Consider the following 22,635-nt stretch of genomic DNA (forward strand, 5'->3'; position numbering starts at 1 on the left):
AAATCTTGTGAGAGGTGCCAAAGATTTGAAGGGAGACAGCAGTTGAAGTCCCTGCCCTTAAAACCAATACATGGAAAATGCCCTTTTCAGTAGTGGGGCTTGGATTTCATTGGGGAGATCAATCCACATTCCAGTGGCCAACACAGATGGATATTAGTAGCCACTGATTATTTTACTAAGTGGATTGAAGCAATCCCTACTAGGAAGGCTGATCATAAGTTGGTCATGAAGTTTTTAATTGAAAATATCTTTACCAGATTTGGTTGTCCATATAAATTAGTCATAGATAATGCAGCAGCCTTCAGGGCAAAAGAATTGGTGGAAATGTGTGATTCAATGGGTATTAAACTGGTTCATTCCACCCCCTATTACCCTCAAGGCAATGGTCTGGCAGAATCCTTTAACAAAAGCCTGATAAGGATAATCAAAAAGCTGTTAGAGGACAACAAAAAGAATTGGGATTCTAAACTCAAATATGCACTGTGGACTGACAGAGTGACCATTAAGAAATCCACAGGGAATTCTCCATTCAGGCTAGTATATGGAACTGAATCTATATTCCCAATTTAGTTAACTCTCCCTGTGGCAAAATTCCTGCAAGAAGAACAGAATGAGGAAGAGGACATGGCACGAAGGATCACTGATTTAGCAGAGGTACATCAAATCAGAGAACAGCTGGTAGAAAAGTCTGCAGCCCATCAAAAGAGGATCAAGGAAGCTTTTGACAGAAAGACGAAATCAGATTGTTTTCAGGTTGGAGATCTAGTTCTGAAGTGGGATGCACTAAAGGAAAAGAAAGGCAATCATGGGAAGTTTGATGCTTTCTGGACAGGGTCTTTTATCATTTCTCAGATTCAAGGGAATAACACCTTCATACTGGAAAGTATGGGAGGAGAAGCAGTTTTTGATGGCCCAGTTAATGGGCAGTTTCTGAAAATTTATGTGATTTAAGGTGTTTTGGCCTTAAAATTGTAAATATTTGATTTTATCAGTCTCAAGGTTGGTTTAGTCAGACTCCATGCCCAATGGAACACTAGGAAATTTTGCTAATTTGATTTTCATTAGAAAGGCATTGATTTGTAGGTTCTTGAGACCTCACAGGGAGGATCTCATCCCCAGAAGGAGCCAGTGTTAGCTTTGCTACAGTTCAAGGAGCTGAGGTAGACTCGGTTCTTGGTTTTGCTGAAAGGAGATCCTTATTAGTTGCTTTAACCTTCCCCTCCACCTCATCTGTCTCCCTTTCACCTCCATTTTCTGGGTCACTCGTTAAAATCCATATCATGCTCTTAACCCTGAGAGTGGAGCTCAAACTGTCATATAACCTTATTCATGTGATCGCGCGCATTCACCAACTTTTCCCTGCCACCACAGCCCTTTTCCCGCATGCTAAACCCCGTTTATTTCCCCGTCGTCCGATTGTTTGCCACGCGATCCGATGGTAGTCGCAACCCCCGCTCCTTCAAAACACCTGCACGTTAATCCACGGGGAAAGCGGTTTTCCTCCGCCATGCATCGCGTGATAAATGGGATCGCGCCCCACTGTACGATTACCACCCGTCTGTCAATGGCGGTGCGAGCAATACCGCTCACCGCCAAAACCGTCCTCCCCACTCGTTAACCCCCACGTACTTTCGACTCTCGATAACCATTGGATCGGCTTGCATAAGATCCTACGGCCTGCGTCTATCCCGATCCCACATCTCCCGATTCCTCTTGCAAAATGATCCCCGTCGTCGATCCGCCCAATCTAACGGTCGAGCTTCCTCCTCATTCCATCCACCATGCAGTCTTCGCGTCCTCAACCATTCCGTACTCCTGAAAGGACGTAGGTGTCAGTATTCAGTACTGTGAGCAGTTATTCCTCAACAACTGCATTCAACAGGAAGTATGACTTAGAGAGAAAAGGACAAGCCTCGAGCAATTAAAAGCATTTAGCAGTTATGGGAATTCATTCACACAACACTCCATCTGCCCGAGAAGGACAACAGAGCATCCAAGAAGATCAATTTTGTTCATTAAAGCAGGCATATTGCATTAGAAACTCTATCAGACAGTTAAAGCGGTTGGTGGTCCATTATGACCCCTCCATGCATAGAATAGCAGAGCATTTTGTAATGAAACTCTATATATACCGAGAACAAAGATGTAATGAGGGTTGATGGTTATTGTTTTGATGTAAGGTTAAACTTTTGGAGACTGTAACTACTGCGATACTTGCAGCGTATGGTCTTCAATTTCAGCTAATACAAGCTTCTTTTGCTATTAATTGCTCACTTTCCATTTCTACTCTGTTCCAGGTTGGCCTGTTATGTATTTTTCATATGCTCTTGATGTTTAGCATTAGAGGGGTTGTCATCCCACCTCTGTGTTGGAATCTAATATGTATCATTGAATGTGCTATGCAGGTTTCTGTTTACTTAGTGCCAGAGAGCTGTCATCATGTCTGTGCATTAGGAAATAGATTTGCAGACCTCTTTACTGGTTGCAGCCAGCCATCACATGGTCTTGTGCATCTGCTGGTGTGGTCAGTATTCTCCATGTTCACTTAATCTTCAAACTATGAGTAATTGGTGGTCTAAAGCCTTGTAGTCTGGGGGTGTTCACCCATGTCTAGAGTTAAGCATGGTAGAAGTGGTTATTTGGCTTGAATATGCATCATTCCTTCCATTCATCCATTTCCAACAGTATGTTGAGTTTGTAATGTTCCCGAGCATCTCTAAGATACAACCTAGGAGAGTTTCTTGGGGTGATAATAGGTATAATATTATTCATTAAGTTTATAATATTATTCATTGGGTTTAATATAAATCCCTTTGGTTTATAATCATGGTCAACCATAGTCCAATGTCACATTGTGACAAAGATTATCTCTATATGAAAATCAACCATGGTCAATCATTGTCAACCATGGTCAACAATGGTAAACCATTGTCAACAATGGAAAACCATTGTAAGTCATCCTCAACCATTGTCAACCATGGTCTAATGTCACATTATGACAAATATTATCTCAATATGAAAATCAACCATGGTCAACCGTGGTCCAAAGTCGCATTGTGACAATGTTTGTCTCAATATGAAAATCAATCATGGTAAACAATTGTCAACCATGTTTATTTTAAGGTTTATAATATTTATCTTAGGGTTTATATACCTTGTTCTATAATATTAATCCCTTGGGGTCTTAGTATTAACTCGAATTTATTATTACATTCAGTTTATAATATCAATCCCTTAAGTTTATTAATTTGAGGGTTCATATACCTAAGGTATAATATTATTCATAGGGTTTATAACATTAATCCTTGGGTTTAGTATAAATCCCTTGGGTTTATAATTCCTTAGGTTTTTAGAACTAATCCCTTGAGTTTATTAATCACTTGGGTCTTTAATATCAATCCCTTGGGTATATTAATCTAAGGGTTCATATTCCTAGGGTATAATGTTATTCAATATGAAAATTAAGCATGGTCAACCATGGTCTAGAGTCGCATTGTGACAATGTTTGTTTCAATATGAAAATCAATCATGGTAAAGCATAGCCAACCATGTTTATTATTGAGTTTTAATATTTATCTTAGGGTTTATATACCTTCACTTTATAATATTAATCCCTTGGGTTCAATAATATTCCCTTGTAATCCATTGGGGTTTTATTATTAACCCCTTGGGTTTATTATTCTCTTAGGTTTATAATATCAATCCCTTGGGTTTATTAATCACTTGGGTCTTTAATATCAATCCCTTGGGTATATTAATCTAAGGGTTGATATTCCTAGGGTATTATGTTATTCAATATGAAAATTAAGCATGGTCAACCATGGTCCAATGTCGCATTGTGACAATGTTTGTTTCAATATGAAAATCAACCATGGTAAAGCATAGCCAACCACGTTTATTATTGAGTTTTAATATTTATCTTAGGGTTTATATACCTTCACTTTATAATATTAATCCCTTGGGTTCAATAATATTCCCTTGTTATGCATTGGGCTTTTATTATTAACCCCTTGAGTTTATTATTCTCTTACGTTTATAATATCAATCCCTTGGGTTTATTAATCTAAGGCTTAATATACCTAGGGTATAATATTATTCATAGGGTTTATAATATTAATCCTTTGGTTTAATATAACTCCATTGGGTTTATAATCATGGTCAACCATGGTAAACCATTTTCCAATGTCACATTGTGATAAAGATTGTCTTAATACAAAACTCAACCATTGTGAACAATGATAAACCATTTTCAACCGTCATCTACCATTGTCAATCATGGTCAACCATGGTCCAACCTCACATTGTGACAAAGGTTGTCTCAATATGAAAATCCATCATGGTCTAACGTCGCATTGTGACAAAGATGGTCTCAATATGAAAATAAACCATGGTCAACCATGCTTATTTTAGGGTTTATAATATTTATCTTAAGGTTTATATACCTTGGGTTTATAATATTAATCCCTAGGGTTTATAATCTCTTGGGGTTTTAGTATTAACCCTTCCAGTTTATTATTCCCTATGGTTTATAATATCAATCCCTTGGGTTTATTAATCTAAGGGTTCATATTCCTAGGGTATAATATTATTCATCAGCTTTGTAATATTCATCCTTTAGTTTAATATAAATACTTTGGGTTTATAATCATGGTCAACCATGTTCCAACATCACATTGTGACAAAGATTATCTCAATATGAAAATCAACCATGGTCAACCATTGTCAACTATGGTAAAACATTGTCAACAATGGAAAACCATTGTGAGTCATCCTCAACCATTGTCAACCATGGTCTAATGTCACATTGTGAAAAATATTGTCTCAATATGAAAATCAACCAAGTTTAACCATGGTCCAAAGCCACATTGCGACAAAGTTTGTCTCAATATGAAAATCAATCATGGTAAACCATAGTTAACCATGTTTAGTTTAGGGTTTATAATATTTATCTTAGGGTTCATATATCTTGGGTCTATAATATTAATCCCTTGGGGTTTTAGTATTAACTCGGTTTATTATTACATTGGTTTTATAATATGAATCCCTTGAGTTCATTAATCTAAGGGTTCATATACCTAGGGTATAATATTATTCATGTAGTTTATAATATTAATCCTTGGGTTTAATATAAATCCCTTGGGTTTAATATAAGTCCCTTGGGTTTATAATCATGGTCAACCATGGTCTCAATATGAAAATCAACCATGTTCAACCATTGTTAACCATCGTCAACCATAGTCAATCATGGTCAACCATGGTCCAATGTCACATTGTGACAAAGATTGTCTCACTATGAAAATCAATCATGGTCAACCATGGCCCAACGTCGCATTATGACAAAGATTGTCTAAATATGAAAATCAACAATGGTAAACCATGGTCAACCATGTTTATTTTAGGGTTTATAATATTTTTCTTAGGGTTTATATACTTTGGGTTTATAATATTAATCCATTGGGTTTAATAATTCCCTTGGGTTTATAATTCCTTGGGTTTTTAGTACTAACCCCTTGGGTTGATTATTCACTTTGGTTTTTAGTATCAATCCCTTAGGTATATTAGTCTAAGGGTTCATATTCCTTAGATATAATATTATTCATATGGTTTATAATATTAGTCCCTTGGGGTAAATATAAATCCCTTGGGCTTATGGTTCAATATGATTCCCTTGGGTTAAATATAAATCTCTTGGGGTTTAGTATTTGGGTTTATATTATTGGGTTTAATATTAGGGTCTATAAGAGTGGGTTTAATAACAGGGTTTAAAGTAATGGGTTTATAATATGAGGTTTTTAATATTAGATTTATAATATAGTGTGCTTAAGATATAGAGTTTAATATACATGGTTTATAATTATTAATAATCTCTTGGGTTTATTAATTTTTTAGGTTTATAATATTAATCATAAGGGTCTATAACATTAATCCCTTGAGTTGACTAATCACTTGATTTTATAATACTAATAATCCCTTGGTTTTATAATACTAATAATCGCTTGGGTTTATAATATTAATCCCAAGAGTTTATGATATTAATCCCTTTTGTTTTTATTAATTCCTTAGGTTTATAATATTAATCATTGGGTTTATTAATCCCTTGGGATTATAATATTAATAATCCCTTGGATTTATAATATTAGTGTGTTGAGATTATAATATTATTCAAAGAATTTATAACACTAATCCTTGGGTTTAGTATAAATCCCTTGGGTTTATAATTCTTTGGGTTTTAGTACTAATTCCTTGGGTTTATTATTCACTTGGGTCTTTAATATCAATCCCTTGGGTATATAAATCTAAGGGTTCATATTTCTAGGGTATAATGTTATTCAAAATGAAAATTAAGCATAGTCAACCATGGTCCAATGTCACATTGTGACAATGTTTGTTTCAATATGAAAATAAACCATGGTAAAGCATGACCAACCATGTTTATTATTGAGTTTTAATATTTATCTTAGGGTTTATATACCTTCAGTTTATAATATTAATCCCTTGGGTTCAATATTATTCCCTTGGGTTTATAATCCATTCAGATTTATTATTAACCCCTTGGGTTTATAATATCAATCCCTTGGGTTTATTAATCTAAGGCTTCATATACCTAGGATATAATATTATTCATAGGGTTTATAATATTAATCCTTGGGTTTAATATAAACCATTGGGTTTATAATCATGGTCAACCATGGTAAACAATTTTCCAATGTTACATTGTGATAAAGATTTTCTTAATACGAAAATCAACCATTGTCAACAATGATAAACCATTGTCATCATCTACCATTTTCAATCATGGGCAACCATGGTCCAATCTCACATTGTGACAAAGATTGTCTCAATATGAAAATCAACCATCGTCTAATGTTGCATTGTGACAAAGATGGTCTCAATATGAAAATCAACCATGGTAAACCATGGTCAACTTGTTTATTTTAGGGTTTATAATATTTATCTTAAGGTTTATATACATTGGGTTTATAATATTAATCCCTTGGGTTCATAATCTCTTGGGGTTTTAGTATTAACCCCTTTGGTTTATTATTCCCTTGGGTTTATAATATCAATCCCTTGGGTTTATTGATCTAAGAATTCATATTCCTAGGGTATAATATTATTCATCAAGTTTGTAATATTAATCCTTTGGTTTAATATAAATACTTTGGGTTTATAATCATGGTCAACCATGGTCCAACTTCACATTGTGACAGATATTATCTCAATATGAAAATCAACCATGGTCAATAATGGTAAAACATTGTGAGTTGTCCTCAACCATTGTCAACCATGGTCTAATGTCACATTATGAAAAAGATTGTATCAATATGAAAATCAACCATGTTTAACCATGGTCAACAATGCTCCAAAGTCACATTGCGACAAGTTTGTCTCAATATCAAAATCAACCATGGTAAATCATTGTTAACCATGTTTATTTTAAGGTTTATAATATTTAGCTTAGGGTTTATATATCTTGGGTCTATAATATTAATCCCTTGGGCTTTTAGTATTAACTCGGTTTACTATTACATTGGTTTTATAATATGAATCCCTTGATTTTATTAATCTAAGTGTTCATATACCTAGGGTATAATATTATTCATAGGGTTTATAATATTAATCCTTGGGTTTAATATAAATCCCTTGGGTTTTTAATCATGGTCAACCATGTTTATTTTATTGTTTATAATATGTATATTAGGGTTTATATACTTTGGGTTTATAATATTAGTCGATTGGGTTTAATATTACTCCCTTGGGTTTAATATTATTCCCTTGGGTTTATAATTCCTTGGGTTTTTAGTACTAATCCCTTGGGTTTATTATTCACTTGGGTTTTTAGTATCAATCTCTTAGGTATATTAATCTAAGGGTTCATATTCGTGGGGTATAATATTATTCATAGGGTTTATAATATTAGTCACTTGGGTTCAATATAAATCTCTTGGGCTTATGGTTTAATATCAGTCCCTTGGGTTAAATATAAATCTCTTGGGGTTTAATATTTAGGTTTATAATATTGGCTTTAATATTAGGGTTTATAACAACATGTTTAATAATAGGGTTTAAAGTACTCGATTTATAATATGAGGTTTCTAATATTAGATTTATCATATAACGTTCTTAAGATATAGAGTTTAATATACATGGTTTATAATTATTAATAATCTCTTGATCTTAGGGTTTATATACTTTGGGTTTATAGTATTAATCCATTGGGTTTATAATTCATTGGGTTTTTAGTACTAATCCCTTGGATTTATTATTCACTCGGGTTTTTAGTATCAATCTCTTAGGTATATTAATCTAAGGGTTCATATTCATGGGGTATAATATTATTAATAGGGTTTATAATATTAGTCCCTTGGGTTCAATATAAATCGCTTGGGCTTATGGTTCAATATTAGTCCCTTGGGTTAAATATAAATCAATTTTGGGTTTATAACAATGGGTTTAATAACAGGTTTTAAAGTACTCGGTTTATAATATGAGGTTTCTAATATTAGATTTATCATATAGTGTGCTTAAGATATAGAGTTTAATATACATGGTTTATAATTATTAATAATCTCTTGGGTTTATTAATTTCTTAGGTTTATAATATTAATCATAAGGGTCTATAACATTATTCCCTTGAGTTGACTAATCGCTTGAGTTTATAATACTAATAATCCCTTGGTTTTATAATATTAATAATCGCTTAGGTTTATAATATTAATCCCAAGAGTTTATGATATTTATCCCTTTTGTTTTTAATATTAATTCTTTAGGTTTATAATATTAATCCTTGGGTTTGTAGTGTTAATCCCTTTTGGGTTTATTAATCCCTTGGGTTTATACATATATTTTAATATATGGTCCACATACTCCTAATATAGAAAATTACATTGACAAATATATACTAACCATAACATAATAATAAGAGATAAATAAGTACTATTAATAATAAGTAATTTCTATTATTATGTTATATTTTAATTATATTATAGTTTGAAATATATGTTGTGTATGTGTTGTTGTTATTATTTATATAGTTATTAAGAATCATGTGTTGTTAGCCTTTAATTAATAAGATATATCAATGACATTTGTAAATGTGGTTGGATATGTGATTTATATGCGACTATATCAACCACATTAGTAAATGTGGTTGTGCTAGTTGTATTAATATTGAAGACATAAATGAGTAATTAAAATACATACGTAATTTGATTTCGTGTCCAGAGCACAGAGTAGTGTGAAAAGCTAGGGTTGGGTCGAACCACAAGTAGAATTGTTGCTCACTATTGCCATGGTCTTGAGCGAAGACATTAGTGTGCATAATATAGGGATCTCCAGACAGGTTGCCTGGAAATTCGTAGTCTATTTTGTCGTGCTTGGGACCTTGAGACGACAGCGGCAATGGGGTCATAACAGAAACACATTGTTAGCATAGGCATAGGCTCAGAGCACAAGATATAGCTATATATTTGTTTGTTCGGAATAGCATAGGGCAGGGCAGGGTAATACATACATCATAAGCAGTAACTATGCCGACAGAGTTGCAAGCTACCAACTTGATTTGCATATCAACTTTAGCAAAGAGATAGTCATTCTTGGATTGAAACCTAGAACCTGTTATCAAGGAAAGGAAGAAGGGGAGGATTAAGATGTGTACATGTAGTATAATAACTGTGGATGAAGAACAGGTCATCATACCATGGAAAACAAATTTACGCAATATTACCTTAAGTGCGATCCAGAGTAACCTGCGATTGTTGGCCATTGTCAAGGATTTTACCTCGACCATCGCCCCATGTGATGTCGACATCGTTGTAGAAATTTGCAGAAACAATTACAAGAAGACTCGAAGAGGTTATTAATAGAAATAGAGGAACTTGAATTTGAGATCCAAGTGCAGATTAGTGTAGGGAAGGGATGAAAGGAATAGAATAGCTCGAGATGGATGCGTGCAAAGAAAGAGTAGTGCAACGAATGAGTACAATCACTCAAACATGTAGGAGGATGAAATCGCTGTGGACGATATATTGGTTAGGGAGTGATGGTTTATATAGAATGGAAACGCCGGTAGGCAACGTATAGAAACGAGGGAGCGAAGGAAACATGAGCAGCAAAGGGTTACAGTTGTAGCCAGGCGGGCAGACATTGAATGGTCAAATGCAATTGTACGATCGTTGAGTTGCCTTTGTGGAAAACATTAGATTGTGGAGGAAGGAAAGGAAAGGAGGAAACATCGGAAAAGCGACAGCTATGAAGCCATGAAGATTGAATACCATGGATGAACCAAAAAATTTATATGTCAATCAGAAGGCGATTTAAAAATATGTCAATCACTATCTCTATCAAATAGTAATTTATTTAACAATAAATATGTTAAAATTAGCCCTCTAATTCAATTTCAATTTCATATGAGTAATCCTCATTTCTAGTTAACTGCAATAACTTCCAACATTCTAATTAGTATTATCCAAAAACATTATAAAATAAAAAATAAAAAATATGTTTTAAAATTTTTACAACTTTTTAAATATAATTTATTTTTTGCTCCACACTATTTGAATACAAAACTCACTATTTTCTACCACTACATTTTTTTTAAACTTATTGTTTTCAACGATTGCTATTTTTTAACCTGAAATTTCTATAATGTAAATTTAGATATTACTGTTTTTTTGCTCTTCTCAAAAATGTTTTAATGCAAAACTTCTGTTTTCTACCATTGTTATTTTCTATAACGTTTTCTATTTAGAAAATACTGTTTTCTGTTTTTCAAATATAGAAATTTTTGAGTAATCAAAAGTTCCGTACCGTATTAGAATTGACGAATAAATCAGCGAACCGAATCGTCTGGGCAAATTTCTGAATTGTTTGACCAATACGGTCAAACTTGGTAAGTATGTATTAAAGTAGTATAAGTTACTTTTTATATAATTATCTTATATGTAATTGCATACCGAATAATATAATTGGAGCAAATTTTCATTACAAATATGTTATTTTTATTTTTGTGTTAAAATATATTAATAATTTTTTATTTTTATATTTTTTTTGGGTTAAATTTGTATTTTAGATCGCTTTGATAATGTTCATAACATGATTTAACGAAATTTATTGGTAGTGTTCCTTCGTTTCTTATTGGTGTATAAAGAACGAATTGATAACGACAGCCCATCTCACCGCCGTTTCGATCTATCCAACTATTCAGCCTTCAATACTGTGACCGGTGATTAGATACTGTGACTGGTGATTTGAAAGTGAATTGCAATGGTGCGTAACCAGGGGGATAGACATTGCCCCATGCCGCTACCATGCAAGTTGGATAATGCGATGGCCGTCATGACTCGCTGACGAATTAATGAGGTGGCAATTAAATCACTCCAGGGGTTGGTGGCGTTTGAGTATGAGATGCATCTAATTCAAGTGTGAAGGCATCCACAGCATTATAGTCTTGATAATCACATTTGCTATTTTCATATCTAATCACAAAATAGATTTTTTCCTAATCAAACAAATAAATAGACTTATTTTATAAAAAATGAGATACACTGAGAATGTGTCAGTATTAAAGAAAACTACATAAAACTCTCAAATACAAACAAGAAACAATTATTTCACTTACATAAACAAAAAAAAAACAGTTAGTGTTTTATACATAATACCAATGGTCCATGGGTGTGGACTTATCATGTGAGTCTCAACCTTTAACCTTTAGGCTTCTATGTTCATGCTTTATGCTTATGTGTCTACAATGTAGGATCACATGGTGTGATTGAAGATAGAGATGAGATTTTTCTAATAAGTTCAAAGATCCACCAAGGATGAATCTATGTTTATCTTCAAGTCTCATATTAAAGTATGAGTATTGTGGGTGTTGCACAATGTAATATGATCTTGGATTCTCATCCAACATAATTAACTAACTTCTTTTGTTTTTTTTATAATTTTATTTGAAAGTGTGTGTGTGGGTGTTATATTTTAAGTCACCCATCAAATCTACAGTTTGAAAACTTAGGTAATCATCATAAATGATGTGTAAATTTAAAAATGGTTAGCATTTGACCATTAAATAAGGAAAATACCAATAAATACCGGTCAAATTTAACCCATGGGAATGATTTGAAAATTGTTTTTGTCGTACAAGTTCTTCCATCCCTGTTATTTCGTGTTCCTTCTTAAGTGGTGGTTCAAAAATAAAAGTGGTGGGTTGGGTACATTTATTGCATAAGGAATAAGGTATCCATACCTTTGGAAAATAATATTGGGTATATGATTATTGGAGTTTTGTTTGGAAAAATGTTAATTACAAATATTATATAAATTAAATGGTTAGTAAATATTAATATACATAAAATCATAATAAATATAGATAGACATTCATTTACAATTAATATCAAAATATTCATTTTTGCCACACATTTCACTTTACCAAAATAAAATAAAAAAATGATAAAAATTAACTAAATCATAATTGTATATTCAATCATTATTATTTATTAATTTAAAAAATGATTAATATATCATTTAAACACACATATATAAAAATAAATCTAACAATGTCCTTAACCATATATTCACTTTCACTTTATTATGGAGATTTTTAACCTGTAAATAAATTTTGTTACAATATTTGGGTCAATAGGATGGCTTATACCACATGCTCAAAGAACCATCATTCATGTTATATGACATTTGTTTATACAACATTTTTTTTAATTAATCAATGTAATTAATAAGGTATAAAGGTATACCTAGTTTTAAAATAAATCTCAATCTTTGATTTCTAACTACTATTAAGAATATTCTAGAATATTTTATAAAGATAAATCCTTACTATCTACTTGATAATTATTGATCATTAAGTTAAAATTTAAAAGCATTATTTCAAAATAGACACGCCTATCCATATAATTAGACGAAGATTAAAATAATAATAATTCTTAATTTAATTAAGTTTCAAATTACTATTATTCGTCGAAGGCATTTATATATTGGATGAGGGTTCATGGACTTTTGAACTCAAGGGTGAAGATTTAATGTGTCAGGAATATGCTTCATCTAAAGCATTATCCACGACTAGAATTTAGACAACGAGGGTGGAGTGAAATTAATGAATCTAGGATTTTAGATGTAATGATGTGTGCTTTGCTCCTCAGATATTTTAAAGATATGGACCAACAAATGATGGTGTGATGGTGTCTGCAATTCCGATAATTTTACTCATGCAATGACACAATGAATAATTTCATCTGACGCGACAACTATACACTTACCTTATAGGGGTTGGTTTAGTCTCTGGGTCAAGCCGACTTAAGCGAGCAACCCAGTAACGCGCCAAACCATAACCAGTTGTGAAAAGTGGAATATGGACCCAGAATAATTAAGAAGTATTTTATTTTCTATTTCACAATATGAGTAACATAAAGAAACTCGATAAGAACCAAAGAAGTTTTGCAGAGACATAACTATATTATTGTCAATCAAGATAAAGAAAAATTCTTTGTAAGAAACTGTGAATCATAACAACTGGAAACATATCTATTTAATTAATTTTTTCCAAACCCCAGGGGTCGACATGAAAATATAGCTAGAAAACAGAGAAAGATAGTACAATTAAAAATTCCACAAGTACCCGACCACATAAGAACCAACCTATATCTCATGAGGAGATACAGACCTATCTTTATCACAACAAATGTATTATAAGAAAATTAAAGTGCAATAAGTGTTAAACCATCAATTGTCGAGAGGAAAACTAATTTATAATAATCCAATATATACAAATTCACATAGGGTTTGGGGTTGAAACCCATCAAATTCATAAAAATGACTCGCACCCTTGTCAGGGTGAGAAAACCCTGTTCTGCTTAGGAACCCTTAGTACGAGAATAAAACCCTCAAGCTTAATTCAACATTAAACTGAAAATAACAATTATATGGATCTGTAAACGCCAGAGAGGTAACATAATTGAACCTGGAAGCGGAGAACCCATAAATTAGGTGGTGGTCTATAGAGCATCTGAGTAACTACACGAAAGGTAGCTCATAGTGTTCAGAAAGTGGAGCACAAACCTGCAAACAAGCATAAGAGGCGAGTAAGCATTGGATAAAACTCAAAATTTATCAAAAACCCAAAATACAGTGAAAGGAGTAAGGATAATTATGGAAGAAATAAACACAGTATGAACCCTTGCAAAGTAAAGCCCTGTAATGAACGACATGTTGGAGGAATGAATAATACAAATGATGAACCAAGAAGAATCAATTGGAAAGTTTGTAAGACAAAAATTCTATACTACTCCAAATGAGTAACAAGGGTATGGAACACATAAGTCCCAGGACATTGTGGTCGGTGATGGCACTACGATAGTCATGGCCATTGCGGGGACAATCTTGAAGCAGTTCATGGACTTGCTAAACAAGGCTTCAGAGAATGTTGTTGAGGTGTTGACGATAATGTCACAGTGAAACTGATGGATCGAGATTCCCTGGTGAAGGGCGCAAGTACTTATATGAACAACAAAGTGGTAATTCAGTACTCTTCCCTTCTTGCTCCTTTAGTTGTTGATGTCATCTTGAATGTCATTGAACTTGCGAAGCCCGATATCGTGGATTTCAGGGATATTAGGGTTGTCGAGAAATTTTGGGGGGTGTGGTTGATGATACAAAGATGGCCAAGGGTTTGGTATTTGATAACAAGGTCAACCATACTACCGGAGGGACGAATAGGGTTCAAAATGCTAAGATTGTGGTTATCCCGTTTCAAATTTCACTTCTCAAGACTAACATTGAGCAGAACATAGTTGTGTCAGATTATACCATGATGGATAGGATTTTGAAGGAGGAGAGAAATTATATTCTTGGGATAATTAAGAAAATCAAGGCCACTTGATGCAATATATTATCGATTTAGAAGAGTATCTTTTTTTCCCAAGGAAAAAAACGAACTTTTTTATTAGGCATAAAAAAGTTACATAGTATATGAGTTAACATTCTGCAAAAAACTGCATGGTCAGGAGCAAAACTCCTCTGAGTAAGTGCATCAGCATATCTTCAGAAATCGATAAAGACTCCTGTACCCGGCCTAACAGCCATACCAAAAAAGGAAAATGAAAAGCCATTGTGTTTCCTGGGTCTCCTTTCATGAGGAAAACAACCTAGAAATACACATACAGTAATCACAGTTTAACAACCCGCTCTGTCAAAACAGAGCCTCATAGTATAAAAAGGGAAAAAACAGTTTTTATATGCCACCGTTTTCAAATAGAAACACTGATAAAATACTGGAGCATATGAGTAAACAAAACTCAAAAGACATTATATGTTTGGAGGGAGATCCGACACACGGATCTGAACTTGAAGCTGTTCTGTTACTCTCCATGCGCCCACAGCTTGTTGCACACCTTCTTTAGAAAGCCGGTCGGCCTCTTCATTGCTGTCCCTGTAGATGTGATCAATAGAAAAAACATTAAACTGCAATTTTAAAGATTGGATTTCCTCTAATAAAGGCAACAACATGTAATGCTGACATCTGAATTTCCCAATGACCCAATTAACAACATTCATCGAATCTCCAAAAATCTGAACTGCAAGGATATTTCTGTGGATGAGCCAACAAAGGAGAAGCTTTAAGGCAGAAAGTTCTGCAAAGTTATTTGTTCCCATCCCAAGACCCACTGAGGCTTTTAACGAGTGATCGACACTAAGGTGAATACAGATCCCAGCTCCTGTGATATTATTTTGGGCTGCCCCATCGAAAAAAGCCCACGGAATCCCATCTCTAAGCCGTAACTCTTTCCGCTGATCATTTTTTACAGGTTTCTCCGGCTCAGGGATGCTGGCGAGGATAGCATTGCTTTGAATAGCAATAGCTGTCGCTGGGGTCGAAATTCCTTTAAAGATGATTCGGTTTCTGGCAATCCATATGCCCCAGCAGATGATGGGAGGCAAATTTCTCAAATTCTTTTCTTGAAAATGGTTCCACCAATAATCCCAGGCAGCAGGCAAAACATCCCCCTCCCATCTAACCTTTGCGTTTAAGAGCTTTTCCGCTTCACTCCAGACTTGCTTTGAGAATGGACAGACAAGGAACAGGTGAGAGATGGATTCTGAGTCTGCTAAGCATAAAGGGCATCTACCAGGCCCCTGTTTAAAACGAGATTGAAGGACATCCCAAGTAGGAATTTTGTTTTTTAAAGCACACCAGAAAAAGATCCTAGCTTTTTTAGGACACTTCAGTTTAAATAGAGGCTTTGCCCACCAAACAGGAGGCTCCCAACCCTTTCTCTTCATCAAAAAATTGTAGCCAGCCTTTGGAGAATATCGCCCTGTCTCAGCATGAGCCCAAACCAAAGAATCCGGCCTGTCTCTTATTCTGACATTTGATCTTTTAAGCTCCTGAAGAAAAAGCTGCCATTCATTCCTCCAAATGAAATCAATGCCTAAATCATCTACAGACTTCCAAGCCTGCCCCCAAATAGATGACTGCTCCAAATTTGCTATCTGGTTTAAACATTTTATTCCTTTTTCCTCCAAATGATTTAGCAATTCAGGTGATAGGGCGAATCCTTCACTGCATCCAACCCACGGGTCCCTGCCAATCCTCAAACATTCACCATTCCCTACCCGCCATGCCAGACCTTGTTCAATTATCTTAAAAGCCTCTGTGGTGGCTTTCCAAATAACCGAACAGTTCCTTCCTTTTTTGTTTGGGCACCTAATCCAGTCTTCAAGAGGAGTAGGATCAATGTACTTCCTCTTTACCACCCTAGTCCAGAGGTTCTCCGAAGAAATGATTCTCCATCCAGATTTAGCAGCCAAGGATTGACTAAAGTCAATAGGACTTTTCAGACCCCACCCGCCCCAATCTTTTGGCCTAGCGATCTTATCCCAAGCCACCCACGGGAGAACAGTGTCTTCTTTTGACCCAGACCACAGGAACCGACTGCAAATCTGCTTTATTTTATAGAGAGTCCCTTTTGGTATCCAAGTCAATGCAGCCCAGAAAACCGGAATAGCCTGCAGGACCGAATTTACCAGTGTAAGTCTGCCTGCCCGCGATAGCCACTTGAAGCTCCAATGGGATATTCTTTGTTCAATTTTCGCAATCAACCAGTTCCAATCCTGCTTTCTGTAGGAGGATGGTTTTAGCCAGAAACCAAGATATTTGAAAGGCTGCTCCATATTACAGGTTCCAAAGGGCAAGTGAGAAGCAATCAGGATCTCCTCTTGCCTACTGAAACCTTCAAAGATTAATTGAGACTTCCTATCATTTATTTGAAGTCCTGTTGCTTTCAGAAACTGATCAAGAATGAGCTTAAATTCTTTAATTTCATTTACATTCCCATTTGTAAACAAAAGAATATCATCGACAAAAAGTAGATGGGTAATGAATAAGTTAACAGCAACTTCCAAACCTTTTACCAAACCTGCACTCTTGGCCTTTGAGATCAGTCTGCTTAGTCCTTCTGCTGCTAGGAGGAATAGCAGAGGGGAGAGCGGACAACCTTGACGCAGACCTCTTTGGCTTTTGAAGAAAGGAGATGCAGCTCCATTTATCAGAACAGCAAAATTTACATTTGAGATGCATCCCATGATCCAGTTTATAAAACCCACCTGAAAGCCTAAATGGGTCAAGAGCATCCTTAAATACGTCCAGCTGACCCTGTCATAGGCTTTTGAAAGGTCGATTTTGATCACTGCCCCCTTTTTGTTTGCTTGCCTGATACTATGAATAGTTTCCTGAGCTACCCCGATTGCTTCGTGGATTTGGCGGCCATCCAGGAACCCAAATTGCTCCTTTGAGATACAGGAGGATAAAATAGGTTTCAGGCGAACCGCAATGATTTTTGCAATAATCTTATAGATGGTATTGCACAGCGAAATAGGCCTGAAATCTTCAAAAGACACCGGGTCTTCTTTTTTTGGAATGAGAGCTATGAAAGTAGCATTAAACGGGCCATAGATTTCTCCTTTCCTCCTAGATTCCTCCACTACTTCAGTAAGTTCTACTCCAATAGATTCAAAAAAGTGGGAGAACAGCTCTATAGTCCATCCATCGGGTCCCGGGCTTTTATCTTTCGCCATAGATTTTATTATGCTTTCTACTTCCTCCTTAGACACTTCTCTAAAAAGATCTTCTGCATCTTCCTCCTCCACAAAGCGGGGAAAAGCTTGTGCCGTTCTGATTATTTCAGGCAAAGAGATCCCCCCAGGGTTAGAGAAAAGGGATTGGAAATGGGTCTTCCCCATATTTGATAGCTCTTCAAAAGATGAAGCCTCTCTGCCTTTAGAGTCCCGCAACTTCCAAATAGTATTTGCATTCCTCCTGCCCTTTGCATAATTGTGAAAGAATTTTGTATTTTCATCCCCTGCTTTCAACCAGATAGCTCTGCTTTTCAACCTCCACTCCTCTTCTTTATCCAGTAATATTTTTGCTCTACTCTTTTCCAGAGCCAGAATTCTTTCTTTCGAATCCTGAGATGCATAGGCATCAGAGTCTGGATCTTCCAGAACCCCAAGAGCCTCATCAATATTGACTAACTCTTCGGATTGCTTTTTCCTCCTAGCTGATGCCCATTCGATAACTGCTTTCTTGAGTCTTTTTAGATTATCCATGAAAAAAGCTCCTTTGTTCTCCGAACGCCCCAACCTCGAATGTCTCCAAGTATCATTGAAGAGTTTAATGAAAGAGTCCTCCTGTAGCCAGGATGCGTTAAATTTGAAGGGGGCAGCCGGCTTTGGAGGAGGCTTGGAGAATTCCAACAGAATGGGAAAATGGTCCGAATTACCCCCTTCACCTACCCATTGCCTAAACAAAGGGATGATTGAAGACAACCTTTCACTGATGAGAAACCGGTCCAATCTTTTTGCTATTCTTTCTTCCCCCGTTCTTCTATTCCTCCAGGTAGGTTTAGCTTTAATGATATTTACATCAATCAACTTGTGGGAGAGGAGGGCGTTTGTAAAGAAATCACTCAAAGGATCCTCCCTCGCAAGAGGCCCCCAAGCTTCGGCAGTCCCCAAAGAAAAATTTAGATCGCCCCCAATTATTAGATTTTTATCCTTTATCAGGCCTTTTGAAAGGAGATCGTTCCAAAAAGCAACCCTGCCCTGACAGGGACCGTAGACATTTACAAACAGCAGAGGAATATCAAAGTCTGGGGATACAACCTCCAATCCCAGAACATTTGAAAGGCCCCATTGATTTAACAGTTTCAGTCTTCCTTCCTTAAATCCAATAGCCAGGCCTCCAGAATGACCCGAGGCATCAATAGCTATGAATACCCAGCCCGGTAAGAAAGAACGAAGGGCATATTCAACATCTGCACTTTTGCCCAAAGTTTCTTGAAGGAAAACAATGTCCGGGCTAAGTCGAGATATAAGGTCCTTTAAAGCCAGTTTTTTGGGTTTACTGGCTAAACCCCTGCAATTCCAAGAGAAACAAATCATTTTTTAACCACCTTAGGGGTTTTTGCTGCTCTAAGCGCCCCAGGAATTGACATTTGTTTTCCATCAGCTACATCATAAATTGCTTTAACTTGTGCTTTTGAAAGAAGAGATTTTCTACCTCTACCTTTTTTTGAAAGACTCTTAGACGACTCAGTTCCTAATCCACCTACGGATTCCATATACTCATTTGAAACTGCTGGCTTCTTACTGAGGGATCTAAGGTTATAGTGGCAAGCAGCAGAGGAAGACCCAGCGCCCTGACCCCCCGGGGGAATATCCTCACAGTTCAGAATGGAGGGCATATCGACTGACAAATTTTCTAGTTTTTGCATGACATCTTTACAATTTTTAAACAGAGGGATATCCCCGACTACACATTCAGAATTTAAAGCAGAAATGGATGGAGAAAACTGCATACCAGGGTCTTCAACAACAGCATCGGCGCCCAGATCAGCGGGAGGCGGTTCCATGGTTGGTTGGACATCTGGAGGACGCTCCGGAATACCATCCTCCTGAAGCTGTTCCTCCGCAGATTGATGTAAGGGTTCTTCTGAATGAGTGTCAATTTGAACAGACCCCGCCATCGGCTTCGCTTCGTGCTTCCAAGACCCCTCCCACTCCTCTTCTCTGCCTTGAGTTCTTCTCCTTCTCCTTCCCATCGGGCAATCTCTTACCAAGTGCCCATACTCGTGGCATCGGTGACATCGAAAGGGAAGAAGTTCATAGTCCAATGGCTGTTCGATAACATACTCCCTATATTGTAAAGTTATTGATTCAGCCAAACCATCCGACGGATTGAGCCTCACCAAAATCCTTGCCACAGCTTTTTCATAAGTATGGAGGTATGATCTATCCACATCCAGAAAGGTGCCCAAAAGATTCCCAATTGATTTGAACACAGAGTCCGCCCAAAGAAAGGGGGGCAGATTTGGAGCCCTGACCCATACAGGAAATTCTTCGACCTTTTCTTTTGAAGCATCGAAAAGAGGGGTCCATCTCTTGAAGAAAACAGGTCGGTTCTCAAACTCCCAATTCTTTCCCTCAACCCACTCCAGAGCCTCCTTACTATCGAAACTTGCCATGAACCAGCCTTTGACTAGCAAGTTTGTTGAGAAAGAAGAAGCTGGGGTATCCATCCACTGCCGCTCCGCCCATTGCCTAAGGGATTTTCCCGAAACAGGCCGTCCTCTAATTCTGCCTACAAGAGTGACCTCTGCCACATCCAAAACCTCCTCCACCTGCACATCCATGCCGAGAACTAGATTTGCAAACCGCTTCTTCTTTAAAGGTTTTGTCTTCTTCCTTTTCTCCCCTGACTTCCGCGACTCCGACTCCGCTCCCTTGACTCCGTCAGTGGGGTTTTGATCTCCAGCTTCCCTTGACTCCCCATCTTCTTTGCCTGTTGATTGTTCAACCCCATTGCTGGGCGGGGTTTCTATCAGCCCTTCAATCGGGCTGCCCACATCTCCTTCAGCCGCAAGCCCCTCCTCAAAACCCTTAACTTCACCTGGAGAAATGGGTTCAAACCCCTGCTTTTCATGTCTTCCAGCTCCAGACGAAAACCCCTCTGACCCTGCTTTCCTCTAAGAGGAGTCCTTTGAAAAAAGGGCTCTGTTGGCCGCCGACAGATGGGAGGTACCTCCGGCTTCGCTCCCTGAAGCGTGTATACCCCCTACGGGCCTCCAAATTCCTATATTCTGAGCTGAGCTGATGATATCTTCAAGGCCGCCAGTCGGGCAAAAAATTTTTGAGGGAGAAAAACCCTTACCACCAGGTGGGACGAACCCTTTTGCACCCCACGTACTCTGAGTTGCTTGAGGGTTTTCACCTACAGAGCCCTTGCCGTTTAGACCCAAAACGCCAGAGAGATCCCAGCTCTCATTCAACAATCCTTTTGCATTTTTTGAGGCCCGCGAAAACCCTGCCGAGAAAGCACCAGACCCATGACTGTCATGCTTTGCGAAATATTCACCAAGGTTCTGCTCGTTGATATCCTTTCCCCACACTGAAAGGATGTCTTCAGGAGATGGGTCAAGCTCCACCGACTCGCTTGCAATTACCATGGTAAAAACCCACACCAAACCTCGAAGAAAACGACCCTCCTCGCAACCGTTACCCGGGAATAATGCTGAAACCGCCTGCAGACAAAGGAAACTATCTTGCCAAAGGCTCGAAACAGCGTAAAACCACAAGAAAAATCACGGGAATAGACTTCAGTAAACCGCTCTCCGTAAAACCCCAAACCGAAATAGGAAAACTCCGCCAGTCTGAAAAGAGACTTTTGACTCCCAGCTGTCTCCAAACCCGGATGCCCAAAACGGAAGCGCATACAAGCTTGAAAAGTCCGCCAGCGCTGCAAAGTCCCGTACCTGCGTGTCACAACTGCAGAGTCTGCATCACCTAGGCCATAGGCCTAGGGTTCTCGGATCGAAACCCTCGCTCGCCATTCCCCAACCCACTTGTTCGATTTAGAAGAGTATCTTACGCGATGTTGTGATCGATATTTCATTTCATTATTTGTTGAAGGTGATGATCTTGGTTGTCAAGGACATGGAGAGGGATGATATCAAATGTATTACCAAGACACTGAATTGTTTACCTATTGAAAATATTGAGAATTTTAGGGAGGAGAAGTTGGGGCATGCCGATATCTTGGAGGAGTTTACAATTGGGGATGATAAGATTTTGAAGGTTATTCGTATAAAGAACATCAGGTGGATAACAACAATGTTGATTAAGGGGTCAAATCAGTTGGTTTTGGACGAGGCAGAGTGGAGTTTGCATGATGTGCTTTGTGTTGTTAGGTGTCTTGTTAACAAGAGGTTTTTGATTACCAGGGGTGGTGCACCAGAGATTGAAATGTTAAGGCAGTTAGGTTTGTGGGCTAAGACTTTGCAGGGAATGGAGAGTTATTGTATTCGTGCGTTTGTTGAAGCACTAGAAGTCATTTCATATGCGCTGGTTGAAAATGCAGATTTGAATCCAATTTCTATTGTCATAGAACTTCTAAATAGGAATGTGAATGGTGAGATAAACATAGAAATTAATGTGAGGAAGGGGAAAATAACAAACATCTTGGAAGAGAATGTGGTTCAGCTGTTGTTGGTGAGTACTAGCACAATATCCTTAGCAACATAATGTGTTCAGATGATTTTGAATATTGATGACATCGTGATAGTCAGGTAG

The 22,635-nt window shown here is 36.8% G+C and overlaps 1 pseudogene; it reads left to right on the plus strand.

Moving 5' to 3' along the window:
• Positions 1–1,435: 1,435 nt before the first annotated feature.
• Positions 1,436–22,635, plus strand: LOC149250052 (T-complex protein 1 subunit delta pseudogene; annotated as a pseudogene).

This window comes from Pinus tabuliformis, chromosome 7, assembly GCF_031772625.1.
Source record: "Pinus tabuliformis cultivar Carrire ecotype Pingquan chromosome 7, CPIR1, whole genome shotgun sequence".
NCBI lineage: Eukaryota > Viridiplantae > Streptophyta > Pinopsida > Pinales > Pinaceae > Pinus > Pinus tabuliformis.